This window comes from Onychostoma macrolepis, chromosome 20 (assembly GCF_012432095.1).
Source record: "Onychostoma macrolepis isolate SWU-2019 chromosome 20, ASM1243209v1, whole genome shotgun sequence".
Lineage (NCBI taxonomy): Eukaryota > Metazoa > Chordata > Actinopteri > Cypriniformes > Cyprinidae > Onychostoma > Onychostoma macrolepis.
The window spans coordinates 15,922,047-15,935,199 of NC_081174.1; the positions used below are offsets into that span (position 1 = coordinate 15,922,047).

Here is a 13,153-nt window from a genome sequence, read left to right on the forward strand (position 1 = left end):
CTTTAGCTATAGTCCCCGGATATTTGAATTCTGAACCGCCGCAATACGTATCTGAAGTAACGTAATAAAAAAAACAGCAATACGTACCAATATCTACGTAATAAAAACGTGTCAGGGTTCACATATTGAACCTGTGTTTTAGCGCCACTCAGTGGACATTTCTATTTGAAACTGCGGCGAAACGTGCAGCAAGGTACGTAAAACGGTGTCGCACAAAAAGTGTGCAGAGATACGTATTTTTATGAGACCATGTTGGACTTTAAAGTGAGGCCATGACAGTAATGCCTTCAACTTAAGAATGTACATGTATTTCAGGATGTAGCATCCCTGAGAACAATAACTTTGGATCTGAAATAAATTGTTTCAGAAATATAGCTTCTGGGGAAAAAGTGGTCTTGTGGCACAACTTGCCCCTGGTGCGGGGTAAGTTGTGCCTTTGGGGAGAATACGTTGGGGTAAATTGTGCCAGCGATTTCTGAAGTAAAACACAATATATTTGTGAATCATTTCAGGCAAAAAGGCTTTGGCAATAGATGCCTGTTGACATACATAGAACGCTGTCTGTCAATTATGTAACATATAAGAATAAAGTGACTAGGCTAATTTCTAAACATCCTATTGTGACTTAGGCCACTTAAAAACTGAATAAAACTTCTCTTTAATAACATAGTGCAAACTCAAAACTGAAATCAGTGTTAGCTAAATCGCATAGTTTAAGTGCTATAATGTAAGAGTACAATGTACAATTACAAATTAATAATATGTTGAAAATAATCATAAGTGGGAGTGAGCCACTGGAACAACTTAACCCAAGCCCTTTGGCACAAATCACCCCAGACCCACAAGTTTGAAAAACTATCATGATCCAGCAGTTAAGAGCTAACATCATGCTAACTGTATAGACTCATTGTATATATTTGTTCTATAATTGTTCAGACACTACAATCAAAAAACCTTGATCATAGAAATTTTACTTTGAAAGGAAAAAAACAGTTTTTTGAGCTAAAATGTGCTTACCTCTCATGCCATGTGTCTCTCTTCTTTAGAGGATGAGTAAAATGGATGGCTTTTCAAAATTATGTGGTCACATGACCAATTTCTTCTATGGTTTTCCAGAAACAAGGGGTGGAACTACTTCCCCCCCCCCCGGCACAAATCACCCCACTCTCCCCTACTCCAAGCGCTCGCGCTGTTTCTGACACGAAACGGATTTTCCAATCATTACAAGCGATGTAACACGTTCAGTAGTCAGTCCCAAGCTGTTGCGGTGTTATAGACATGGTGCAGGGCGAATCGTGTCAATCCAAATGTAAGAGGAAAATACAACAACCTCAATATAATGGTGCCAAAGAGGCCATTACAGCAAATAAAGTAGTATACAGCAATTTTTAAAAATACAGTAAGTCTCTGTATGTGGGGTCTGACATCACAGAAAATTCCCATGATGCAAAGGGTATTACAGTTATTTACTGTAAAGGGAATTTTCAGTATTTTACTGGGTGATATACAGTAAATAACTGCAGAAATTACAGAAATGTCTAAGTGTTGTATGAGATTTGAACACTGAGAGAACCAGAGCCAAAATCACATCCACTTCTTGTCAAAATTAGTAGAAACTGTGATTTTACACATGCACATGAATCTGTAACCTGTGCCTGTTTTCTTATCTTCAAAAAGCCACATTACTTTCACTCTTTTGTGTTCAGAATTGCTTTTTCCACAAAAGAGGTAGCTTATCCCACCTATTAATTCCTTATTAAACCTCAGCTATTTCTGGGTGAAAGCACCACATATCCAAATTGACTTCAAGCCAAGAAAACACACAATGGCTCTTAGTGGACTACCCTAATGAGCACAACACAGAGAATTTGCATTTGAGCCAAAATACTTGCTGAGAAAATAATTAACAATAATAATTGTTATTTGGTTTAGTATATTACAAACTTTGTCACAGACTACATTAGTGCCCTTGTTGTAATTAATTAATATTAACTCTTTCGAATATAATTATATTGTGGTTTAGCAGTTATTGTTGTTGTTATGATGATTCAATATATTAATGGGACAAGTAATGTAGAGTTCCTTGGGGAAAAATTAAATATAAATACATACAGTACATGCATGCATTTATTAATATACAAAATATTTTAATGTAATATAATAGCATTTAAACATCACTTTTTAAAGCTTCACTAAGGGTAAGATGACAGTACATTTGAAGACATTGTTCATACTGTGCACAGTGCTTTAGAAGGCAAAATGACATCTCTTCCTTGATACATTCACACATGGTCACAAATATATACTGCATTTGACAGTTAATAATCTAGCGAGCTGGTGGCAAAATATCTGTTCAGTATACAGAGCACAATGCTCAGTAAAGTCTATGCTATTACCAACCAATCGGATCGCAAGAACTCTTCATTAAACCACATTCTTCCCCGCCATTGTGTAATGGCATATCGATGAGTGTTTTCAGTGCATGGCGGATCCGTCACTAAATGCTTCTCTCTGTCTCTATTCTAGCCTTCTAGCAAAGACTCAGAACCGTTAAAGTCACTTCATCCAGTGCACCAATCTACTATTGGTGTGTTCAAGGAATAGTTCACTCAAAATAAAATTTGCTGAAAATTTATTCAGCCTCAGGCCATCTATGATGTAGATGAGTTTGTTTCTTCATCTTTAACAGATCTGGAGAAATTTAGCATCACATCATTTGCTCACAAATGTATTCTCTGCAGTGATTGTGCCATTAAAGTCAGAGTCCAAACAGCTGATAAAAACATCACAGTAATTCACAAGTGATCAATTAATGTCCTGTGAAGTGAAAAGATGAATGTTTGTCATAAAAACCCATCACTTCTGGTCAAAATACCAGTTAATAATCCATAATAACACTTTGGCCATTGAAAAAGTGTATCCCCTGTTGTCCTCACACATTCAAATCCACCGACATATTTGTTTAAAGCTGTTTAGGTCAGTTTTCACTTGTAAATGGTGCTTGATCTGTGCATATTTCTCTCCTGATTCAGACAAAACACTTTTTTTTTTTTTACTGAAAAAACAAAACAAAACACTGCTTAGAGGGCTCGTGTAGCTGGAAGCAGTGGTTTGAAGTTAAATATGTCTTAATTATGGATTTCTATATTACAAACATGCAGATTTTCGCTTCATTAATTGATGGACTGAAACCCTCATTCTGATGGCACCCATTGGTGAGCAAATCATGTAATGCTAAATTTCCAGCAAACTTCCATTTTTGGGTGAACTATTCCATTAAAAGCAGGCAGGGCATCCAATAATAGCTATTATCATAAGGATAAAGTCCAGATAAATATTTAATGGTTTACAAATGGATCAACAACTTTTCATTCCACCTACTTTCATCTGGAAATTTGAAAAAGTATCTGCAAATAAATTATTAATTGTGGCCCATGAGTCATTCCCAGTATTTTTAGATAAAAAGACACTAAGAAAATGAAAGAAGTACTTTGTCTCAAAGCACTTTGCCAGACTGTAAAGTCTGCATCAGTAAAACCCAAATCTACTTAAATTGAAGCAAAGTTTTAAATGAAGTCTGTCCAGCCTAATTCTTTGAAATAATTAAAAAGAGACGGAGATAAGAACAGTGAGAGTGGGGAAACACGGACAGCCTTCGCTTGCGTTCTGTCTAAAGGCAAAAGGTTATAAATGACTTGTTCACTCCTAGACAGGCTGCTGCTTTCAGTGCCAGTGAATGTTTATATGGTAAAAATATAATATGACTTCTAGTTATCATCGCAGCAAAGGCACAGCTTCATTGTCGCAGTCTGTAAATATGTCTGCCAGTTCAGATATGTCATCCCCTGTGTCCAAAGAAACAGTGTTCATTAATTCATCTGACAGGAGTGCCTATGCTAGCCTTCACTAACCTGTCTATTATTACATGTTTTGGGCATGGGGTTCAAAACAACACTAATGGCCTGTGGGATAGTGCTGAGAGATATGGGTTGTAGGTATCACTTACACACACAAACACACTCCACTGTCCTTCAGACTTCTGCATGCTTTGCTGATTGAAATGCTGCCGTGATCGCACCCCTGGGGGCCACGCTTGGGTCAAGAGAGGTCTTGGGGCCTTTGAAGGAAAGTCTGTCCAAGCCAACAAATCAGATTCTCAAAACATACCTCACACAACGATGTCAGCATGAACTTCCTGCGCCGAGAGGGTCATAAGCAGTGCTGGGTCATAAGTGGGCCGGTACTTAATGGTACAGAATAACAGTAATTCTGTGCTATTTTGCTCACAGTACTGGGAATTATTCTTGTATACTCTCACACAAAGACTGTTAGTCTCATAAATCAAACTTTTGATCGGTATTACATTTATATTGTAACTATCTGGGTAATAACTGTTTATTCAGATATGGATGAAAAAATAATCTGACAGACGTGTTAAATCGACAGTCGCATTTACAGACAGGCAATAAATCATGCATTAAAATATATATATATAATTTGGGAAACGTGCTTAGATATCTTGTTTATTGTACACTAAAATGAACATTATATACGAACATACAGTATTTACACTTTTTTTTTTTTTTTGAAAAGACCACCATTTCCATTAGCAAAAAATAAAGGGCCTTAAAAAATTTGTTAATGCAATTAATCTTTCTTTTTTTGTGCTAGTCTCTTAATATTGTTTATTTTCTTTCATTTTAATGCATATAGTTCATATTCTAAAAAAATTAAATTTAAATTATATTTGAAAATTAAATTAAATGGAACAAAAAATGAAATAACATTTAATGCCAAAATAAATAGATAATTGATTGATGATTATACATGCAAATTATTCTATTGCATATTGTTACTATAAAATAATTATATTATATTAATTTCTCACATGCTACAGTTGTATGCCAATCAGAATTGAATTAAGAATGTTTGTGTCACATGTATGTTCCTGTTTTGTTTCCTGGTTTTCCTTATTTGGTCATTTTCCTGTTCCTGTCCTGATTATGTTGATTTGTCTCCAGCTGTGTTTATTTAGTCTTGTTAATTGTGTTCCTTTATAAGCCTGTCTTCTACATTCATTTGGGGTCCAGTCTCAGTTATGTTAAGTGTGTGTATTCTCCATGTTTTCTGAATTTGGCTATTAAATGTTCCTATTACGAAGATTCCTGAGTCTCCTGCGTTTTCCTGCCTGACACACCATGACAGTTTCTTAACACTTTTCAACAAGGGTTCATTTGTTAACATGAACCAACAATGAAAAATACTTCTAAAGCATTTATTAATATTAGTCAATTTTACCAATTACCAATACATCACTAAATCAAACGTTGTATATCTATATTGTAACAAATATATTGCTGATTTTTAGTGAATGTGCCAACTACTGGTAACTAACAGGACCTTCAAGGGATAGTTCACCTAAAAAAGAAAATTTGATGTTTATCTGCTTACCCCCAGGGCATCCAAGATGTAGATGACTTTGTTTCTTCAGTAGAACACAAACAAAGATTTTTAACTCAAACCGTTGCAGTCTGTTAGTCCTATAATGCCAGTCAATGGGCACACAATCTTTGGGAGAAAAAAAAAAACATGCACACACAAATCCAAATTAAACGCCAACCTGCTCTGGCACATAGATGCCTCATTAGCGACGGTTTCTATGAGCGCGATACTTAAGGATCTACATATATATGTTCCAGAGCCGTTGACACGTCACATGCTGGATGTTGTGGATGAGCTCAGGATGGTTGGACATTGCGGTGTATCAGAGGTAAAAAATGATATAAATACTGTTCAGTTTCGTGTTTTAGGACATCAATGTATCGTCACGAGCCGCAAGGTTTAATTTGGATTTGTGTGTGCATGTTTTTTTTTCTCCCAAAGATTGTGTGCCCATTTACTGGCACAATATAGGACCAACAGACTGCATCGATTGAGTTAAAAATCTTTGTTTGTGTTCTACTGAAGAAACAAAGTCACCTACATCTTGGATGCCCTGGGGGTAAGCAGATAAACATCAAGTTTTCATTTTTGGGTGAACTATCCCATTAATGTAAAGTGTTAGAATATGTATTAAATTCTAATTCAGCTCGTGAATTGGAATTAGATTTGAATTAAAAAGTAAAACCTAATGAAGTGAAATTCAAATAAGTTTTTATAACTGCAGTAATGTAAATTAACTATAAATTAAGCTTTTGTCAATTCAAAATGAGCATTGAAGTTGTGTTTTATACAATGTGACTGAAATGTCACCTATAGAAATTTGTATTTATACTTATATTTATCACTGATGTATTTAATTCAATACAGTTATCCACATACCAAAGGGACAGTGGAGTTACTGATCAAAATGCATACGGACAAGCCAGTGCTCCTCATTCCCACCTGTGTGCTGCTGGCTGTGACAATGGTCACCTGTGCTGGACTGACCCCAGCTAAGACCTCTCATATCCCCCTTACAGTCCTCCAGCTGTAGCTGCGGTGCCGGCCTCATCATTAACACACACAGGATCCGTCAGCCCGCAGGCCTGTGGGGCTGGAAGGCAGGAGGCCACTGTGCACAGATGCTGCAGTGTTAAGAGCTGCCCTACAGCAGGTGACACAGAGGACCTGGGCTCTACGGCAGGATGCCAAAGCTCAGAAACCTACAAAATGTGTTTTAAATGAGCTGGGCAGCAGAACTATGTACTAGGAGCTGAGCCTGAGGATTCAAAACGGATTTAAAATGTGTTGAAATGCCAAGCTTGTATTGTTGTTTTGCAAGAAAACAGACGGAGAAGCAGGCAAGAAAATGCCAGACAGCCTGATACTGGCTATCTGTAAAGCTCTCTCTCTCCACCAGCTGCTCATGATCAGTACTTAGTGGTTCTCGTTGGTGTAGGAGGGATAGGTGTGCTCCAGGGCAATCCAGCAATCAGAGAGTGAGCCGTTCTCTGACTGCAAGACACACCCACAATGCTCTCTCTATGTCCCTAACCTAATCAGGCCAGCAGTAATGTGTATTTAGTGTATTTTAGTAGGGGAGGCCATTGTAACACAAGCTGAATAATATCCTAGGTTTAACCAATTAAGCACAGAAATATATGGAGCCCCACACAAAACATGCAGACAAAGAAAAAATAAAATAATTTTTAAAATATATATATACATATTTATATATATTTTTTTTCTTTATTTTTTTTTTCTTCCTGAATGTAATGTGCAGGGCTCTATTTAAATATGCTGTGGGGTGAAGAAGAAGGAACAAAAGAAAAAGCTTTTATAATAATTATTAAATAATTATTATTTTTTTAAATCAACATTTTACATTTTCTTTATAATTTGATACTGATCAAGTTTATACATGTTAAATTACTAAACTGGTATCATCTGAATGAGCAAGCTCCTCTTCGATTTAATAACATTTGCTCATGTTTAGTAACATGATTTTCCCCATTTACTTCTATTAGACCCGCAAACATTGAACAAAATGGGAGAGTGACAAAGCAGGGCTCAGTAAATAAAAAAATAAAACTGAAATATAATATGCATATTTTGAAATATGTAAAGTTGAAATATTGATTGGCAAGTAACTAATAAATTACTAAAACTAAAATAAAAATTAATTAAAGCCATAGAAGCATTTAAAAAGCTAATAAAATGTGTTTTTTAATTGTTCGCCTAAAATTACTAAAACTTAAAAACAATTTAATTCAAAATATGAATAAATAGCTAACAAATAATAATATTACTAAGTAGAAATAATAGTATATAAATAACATTAAAATAACTTGTTTTACAACAAAACTGTTTAGTGTGGTAGTCACTCTAAACACATCTGTGAACAAGGTGAAAACATCAGGATGTATTCCAACAACGTAATGTTAAAGGGTAATCAACCAATTATGCTGAACTGAAGCTGTGAAATATGTATGAGATAATTCAGCCATATGGTTTGAAACGATATATGTGATATTGGATGGGGATTAGCTTTTGTGTAAAACTGCAGGGATTGGAGATTAACTTCCATCCTCTCGTGGTGAGACACATGAACCTTATATTGAATAGGTTTCAAGCTCCTGTGATATTAATCTGATACCTGACCCAATCTTCTCTGTTCCTTTTCACTTTCTCAAAACAAATCGTCACTCAGCTTTATGGAGCTCATGGTCAAAAATTTCAATTCTCATAAACAAATAATGTGCAAAAAACGTAGGTCATTAATTCTCGCTGTCACTCTGTCTTCTCTGTTTTAAATCAAAGAAGCATGTTCATATTTCCAGTAGTTGCTCAGTTTGTCAGGCATGTAACATTAATCATAACTGCAGTGGCACTTTTGACTGAGACCAGTGGAAGGTTTCACAGAAGCAAACAAACATCTGTGTGCCAAAATTTTGTTGGGTCCGAGACCAACTCCCCTGCTTCTCTGAACAAAACCGGACACCTAGATTTCAGACCGACCTGAATCAGGGGTTAAAAAGATTCAGTAATGATAAATTGTAGATGAGTGATCCCATTGGGTGCATCCCAAGAATTTAGAAAATTGGCGAAACATAAATAGGAATTAAATGTCCCCAGCTGCAGGAATTCGACTCGTGGTGAATTTCCCTTCTTCGAGTTTCAGAGCGAGTTGGTTGCAGCAGCCAGCTCTTAACAAAGTCCAGTTGTGTTTATGAAATGGCAGACCCAAGCAGCAGGTCAGAGGACTTGAAGGCATGATGGATTGGATCCAATGAAGGAGGAAGCTCGGCGATGTCTTCAGGCCAAACTGAGTTCAGACTAGGCTTGGTGTGATTATACGGATGGCCAAACTACAGAGATGTGTGTTTATGTGACACAGGTTGGGTCACCGAGAACGAAACAGAGAATTCGCTTCAGTCTTATTATCTTTAATAGAACCCAAAAGAAAACATTTTTGTTAAATTAAATAAAAACTACCATAACTGGGAAAAACTCAAAGTAAACAAAAATATATTTTCAAGACACCAGAGCTCATTAAAATGAAATAAAAAAGTTTTTGTAACAACCTGCATTAATATAGCAATAACACTAAACTGTGAGAAATTAAACGCTGTTACTTTATATATGTACTATATGTGTACATTATATACATATAGTTTATATTTACTTGTGTGTTTATATATATATATATATATATATCACAAACAGCAAGTTTGAAAACATATTTTCTCTTTTTACATTGTACTTAAATCTTTTCTAATAAAAAAGATAACACAATGAAAAAAAAAAAAAAGATCACCAGTTCCTAAACAACTCAAATTAAAACTAAAATTAACTCTAAAAAACAAATACTAAACTATACTTAAGTTAAAATTAAGAAATTAAGATGAAAGTAAGTAAATGTAACAGAAAAAAAACAAACAAAAAAAAACAAACAGCTAAAGATGCATTTAAAAAAACAAAGAAAACACACAAAAAAAAAAAAAAACAGAATTATAATAACTATAAAATAAACTTTTAGTTCAACCCAACTCAGCAAGAGAGAAATGTTAGATATTTCAGATCGAGGTCAGTCTTGTGTAGCGTTCCAGAAACTTCTAACTAACATAGTTTACAAATGTAGCCCTTAAATTCCCCATGAGCTTCACCGGAGATGTGCAATGTGCTGAATCGACTGTTCCTGCTTTTGCAAAGTCATGGAAATATGAAGGCAGAGGAGTTAATCAATGTCACACTAATCAAATGTATTGTCATTGCAGTATAAAATTTGAACAGATATGTTCTGACCGCCTGCCCTTTGTTTTTTTGTGTGCCACTTGTAATAAATGCAGCTATCCAGAGCAAATATATCTAAGAAAGAGAAACACACACCAGCTCAGCTCTCCTTCTAAGAGAAAACCAGCCAGATCTTGTATCCGCACCGATGCTGATTTTATCAAGCCAGTCATTTCCTCTAAAACTTTCAGTAATTGAGGAAGAGAGATCCCTGTGGGACACCTCTTTGCTGCTAAAAAACATAATACACACAAATACACACAAGATATTTGATTAGTCAGTGGGCTGTCGTTAATAGAATGAGTTGATCTAATCTCACAGTCACATGCGCACACATCAATTTCACAAATCAAATGCGATATGCTCACCTGCCATACACAATTATTACTGTAGACTTCTGACAAGAAGAAAATATGTGTTTGGTCTTCAAATATAAAGGTAGGAAAGGACGGGGTATTCAAAACAGCCTGCGGGTGTTTTGATCAATGCTTTATTAAAACACTGAGCTAATGTTCTGGCGATCAGGGGTTGGCAGGGCAGTGTGATTGGTTGATCTGCAGGTCAGCGGTTGAGGTAATTGAGCACTCAGGTGATTGGTCACTTGCAAAGTTATTAAATGCGATGGAAAAAAGAAAGCACTGCTTGTTGTTCTCCCAAACAAAGTTGTTTTTAAATATCATGTGGTTTTGCTTCTGTGCCTTTTTAGGTTCTATTTTATTCGTTTATATATGTACGCTATTATATTTCCTATATGTTTATTCTAAGAGAGGATTGTGCTGTATTATGATACTTCAGACAGAACACAAACACAACAGTGCTAACCTGTGAGAGATGTGGTTGGCAACAGTCTCCTCTGATTTTTATATCATCTGGGCCTCTCCGAATCTGCTTGCGAGATCATTTGCAAATAATTACTATCAGCAGATTTATTTCACTCATGCACAGGTTTTAATTAAATAACATAGTGAAATTAATTAAGATTACATCCCTTAGCCATGCTGAATCAAATTACTGCATCTTCCCCAGCGTGCGTGTCCTGGAAGCGCAATTTTCTTAAAAAACAGAGGAGGCGGGGGTCACGGATGGGTTTCTGGATTCTCACCCTGAGCTAGGCAGATTTGCAGTCTGTGTGTGTTTGCATGTCTAACACTGCCCTGTCAGGCCACTCATGTTGTGCTGGTCGTAATTTGCTTCTTAATCCTTCAGGAATGATAACGCAGCATGAAAGAGTTCAAACGCATTTGCCCTTGAACTGCAGGAGATGGAGAATTGAGAGGGGTTTAATAATTTATCAATTCATTAAGATCAACTAGAGTGTAGTAAAGATGTGTCATAAAAATATATAATGTATCCCTGCTGAGAAAAGAAAAAGGGAAAAAAACAAACAAAAAAAAAAACAGCTTAAAACCAGTATAAAGGAATTCTGGGCACTTGTCAGTTGGTCGACTGGCTAGCTAGATCAAACCGGTCTAGTTAGTGGGAGACTAACTAGAAAAGTTTAAAACAACAAAGATCAGCTGAAGATCAGCTTGGATAGACTGGTAGACCAGGTAAACTAGCTTAAATGAGATAAGACCAGTGATTTTTCTTTTCTTTTCTTTTTTTCAGCAGAGATGTTGAAACTGAACATAAACTGGAAATGTATCATTTTTAATAACGTGTTCCTCTTTGTTAAATGAAGGAAACTAGTTCTTACCAACCATAAAGACCACTTTAAAACAGCTAGGACAAGCTAAAAACCAGCTTGGTTTGGCGGGCTGAGTAACTTGACCAGTTTAACACAGCTAAGACAGAAAAGCAGATTGCAGAGCTAAGAGGCTAACTAGAACAGTTTAAGACAGCTGAAAACCAGCTTTGCCAGGCTAGGAAATTAGACAAGAACAGTTTAAAGCAGCTAAGAACAGAAGAAAGGTAGTTTGGCCAAGCTAGGAGGCTAGCTAGACTACTATAAAACAGTTAGGACCAGCTGAAAACCAGCTTGGTTAGGTTGAGATACTAGCTAGACCAGTTAATAATCGGTAAGATCAGCTGAAGACCAGCTTGGCCAGGCAAGGAGAGCAGCTAGTTAGAATAGTTTAAAACAGGTCAAACTGAAAACCAGGCTTGGAGACCAGCAGAAAAGCAGGCTGACCAAGCTAAGCACACTAGCTTGGCTGGACTGGTAGACCAGGTAAACTAGCTTAAACCAGCTAAGACCAGCAAACTTTTTTAGTATAGATGTTATAAGAAACTGGAAATTTACAAAAAAAGATGGAAATGGAAATGTATCAAACCTTCCTTATATATATATATATATATATATATATATATATATATATATATATATTTTTTTTTTTTGCTCTCGTTAAATGAAGGAAACTAATTTTTAAAGTATGTGATGAATTTCAAAGGCGTTTCATCATGATATTGCATTCTCACACCCCAATCACTGGAGACTGTGAAATGAAATAACCTTTAAGTATAATAGTAAGCTGAATACAGGGTCATCAGGCAGATTGTGGTTGAGAGGGTCTGCAGAGAGATGATTAATAAACATTGGGTCTGGTGTCTGCTCATTAACATGTCTGCCTCTGATTTTGATGAAGGAGCAAATGAACTAGCCGAATTTAAGCTGAACTTTTAAGTTAGCTGAGTGTGTGTGGGTGGTGGTGAGTCCAAAAGAGAGAGAGACAACACATTGGGAGTGTGAGTGTGTTTATGGGTTTATGTGAATGTGTGTGCGTGAAAGGTTCGGCATTGGCAGCTTTGCGCTCAGCGTTCAGCCTGTCTGTTAGTTTCGGATGGCTGCGTGCACTTCATCTTTCATCACTGTGATATCCATCTAGAGACAAGCTTCGCTCCTGACGACTGCCACCATGCTGGCTCCCAGCCCCTCCGATGAGGCTCCCAACCTCCACTCCTCAACTTCCTGATCCTGGCAACAGCACATGAATATGCATTCACCTTCACCAGCGAGTGAGCGAGAGAGCGACTGCACTGCAGCTCTCTCAGTCTTGTCGTCCTAATGTGCACTCTGAGGCCTGCCTGTAACTGCTTGGCCTTGCCTGCTTCAGATGAAGCACTGAAGCGAGAGAGTCTATAGATGCCTGAAGAGTGATTTCCCAGGTGGTCGGAGGACTCACGTGCACTTCTCTGGCTCGTAGCGAAGTGACTGCTCACGTTTATGTCGGCTTATCGAATATTCTGTCCTCTCGGCCCTAGTTGAGGAGCTGAGTTTAAGAAAATGACAAAAATCAATAGTTATTTATTTGGCTTAAAATTAAAACCTACCAAGCCACAAAGCAAAAAGACATTGGATGAGAGATTAAATAAGGAGGTTTTCTAATATTTTTCATTTCAGATGTGCAGTGCAGGCACTTGTTAAAAAGAAGTCCACTTTAGCGTGTTTATTACTTACATACTATCAAATAAAAAAAGGTACAAAAGCTGTCAATGAAGT

At 36.6% G+C, this 13,153-nt stretch overlaps 1 long non-coding RNA gene across 1 annotated transcript; it reads right to left on the reverse strand.

Moving 5' to 3' along the window:
- Positions 1–3,240: 3,240 nt before the first annotated feature.
- LOC131527690 (uncharacterized) lies at positions 3,241–6,772 on the reverse strand. Its single transcript, XR_009267719.1, has 3 exons — positions 6,385–6,772; positions 4,007–4,131; positions 3,241–3,845 (listed from the first exon to the last, which is right to left on the reverse strand). It is a non-coding gene; the product is annotated as an uncharacterized LOC131527690 (long non-coding RNA).
- Between the last annotated feature and the right edge of the window lie 6,381 nt (positions 6,773–13,153).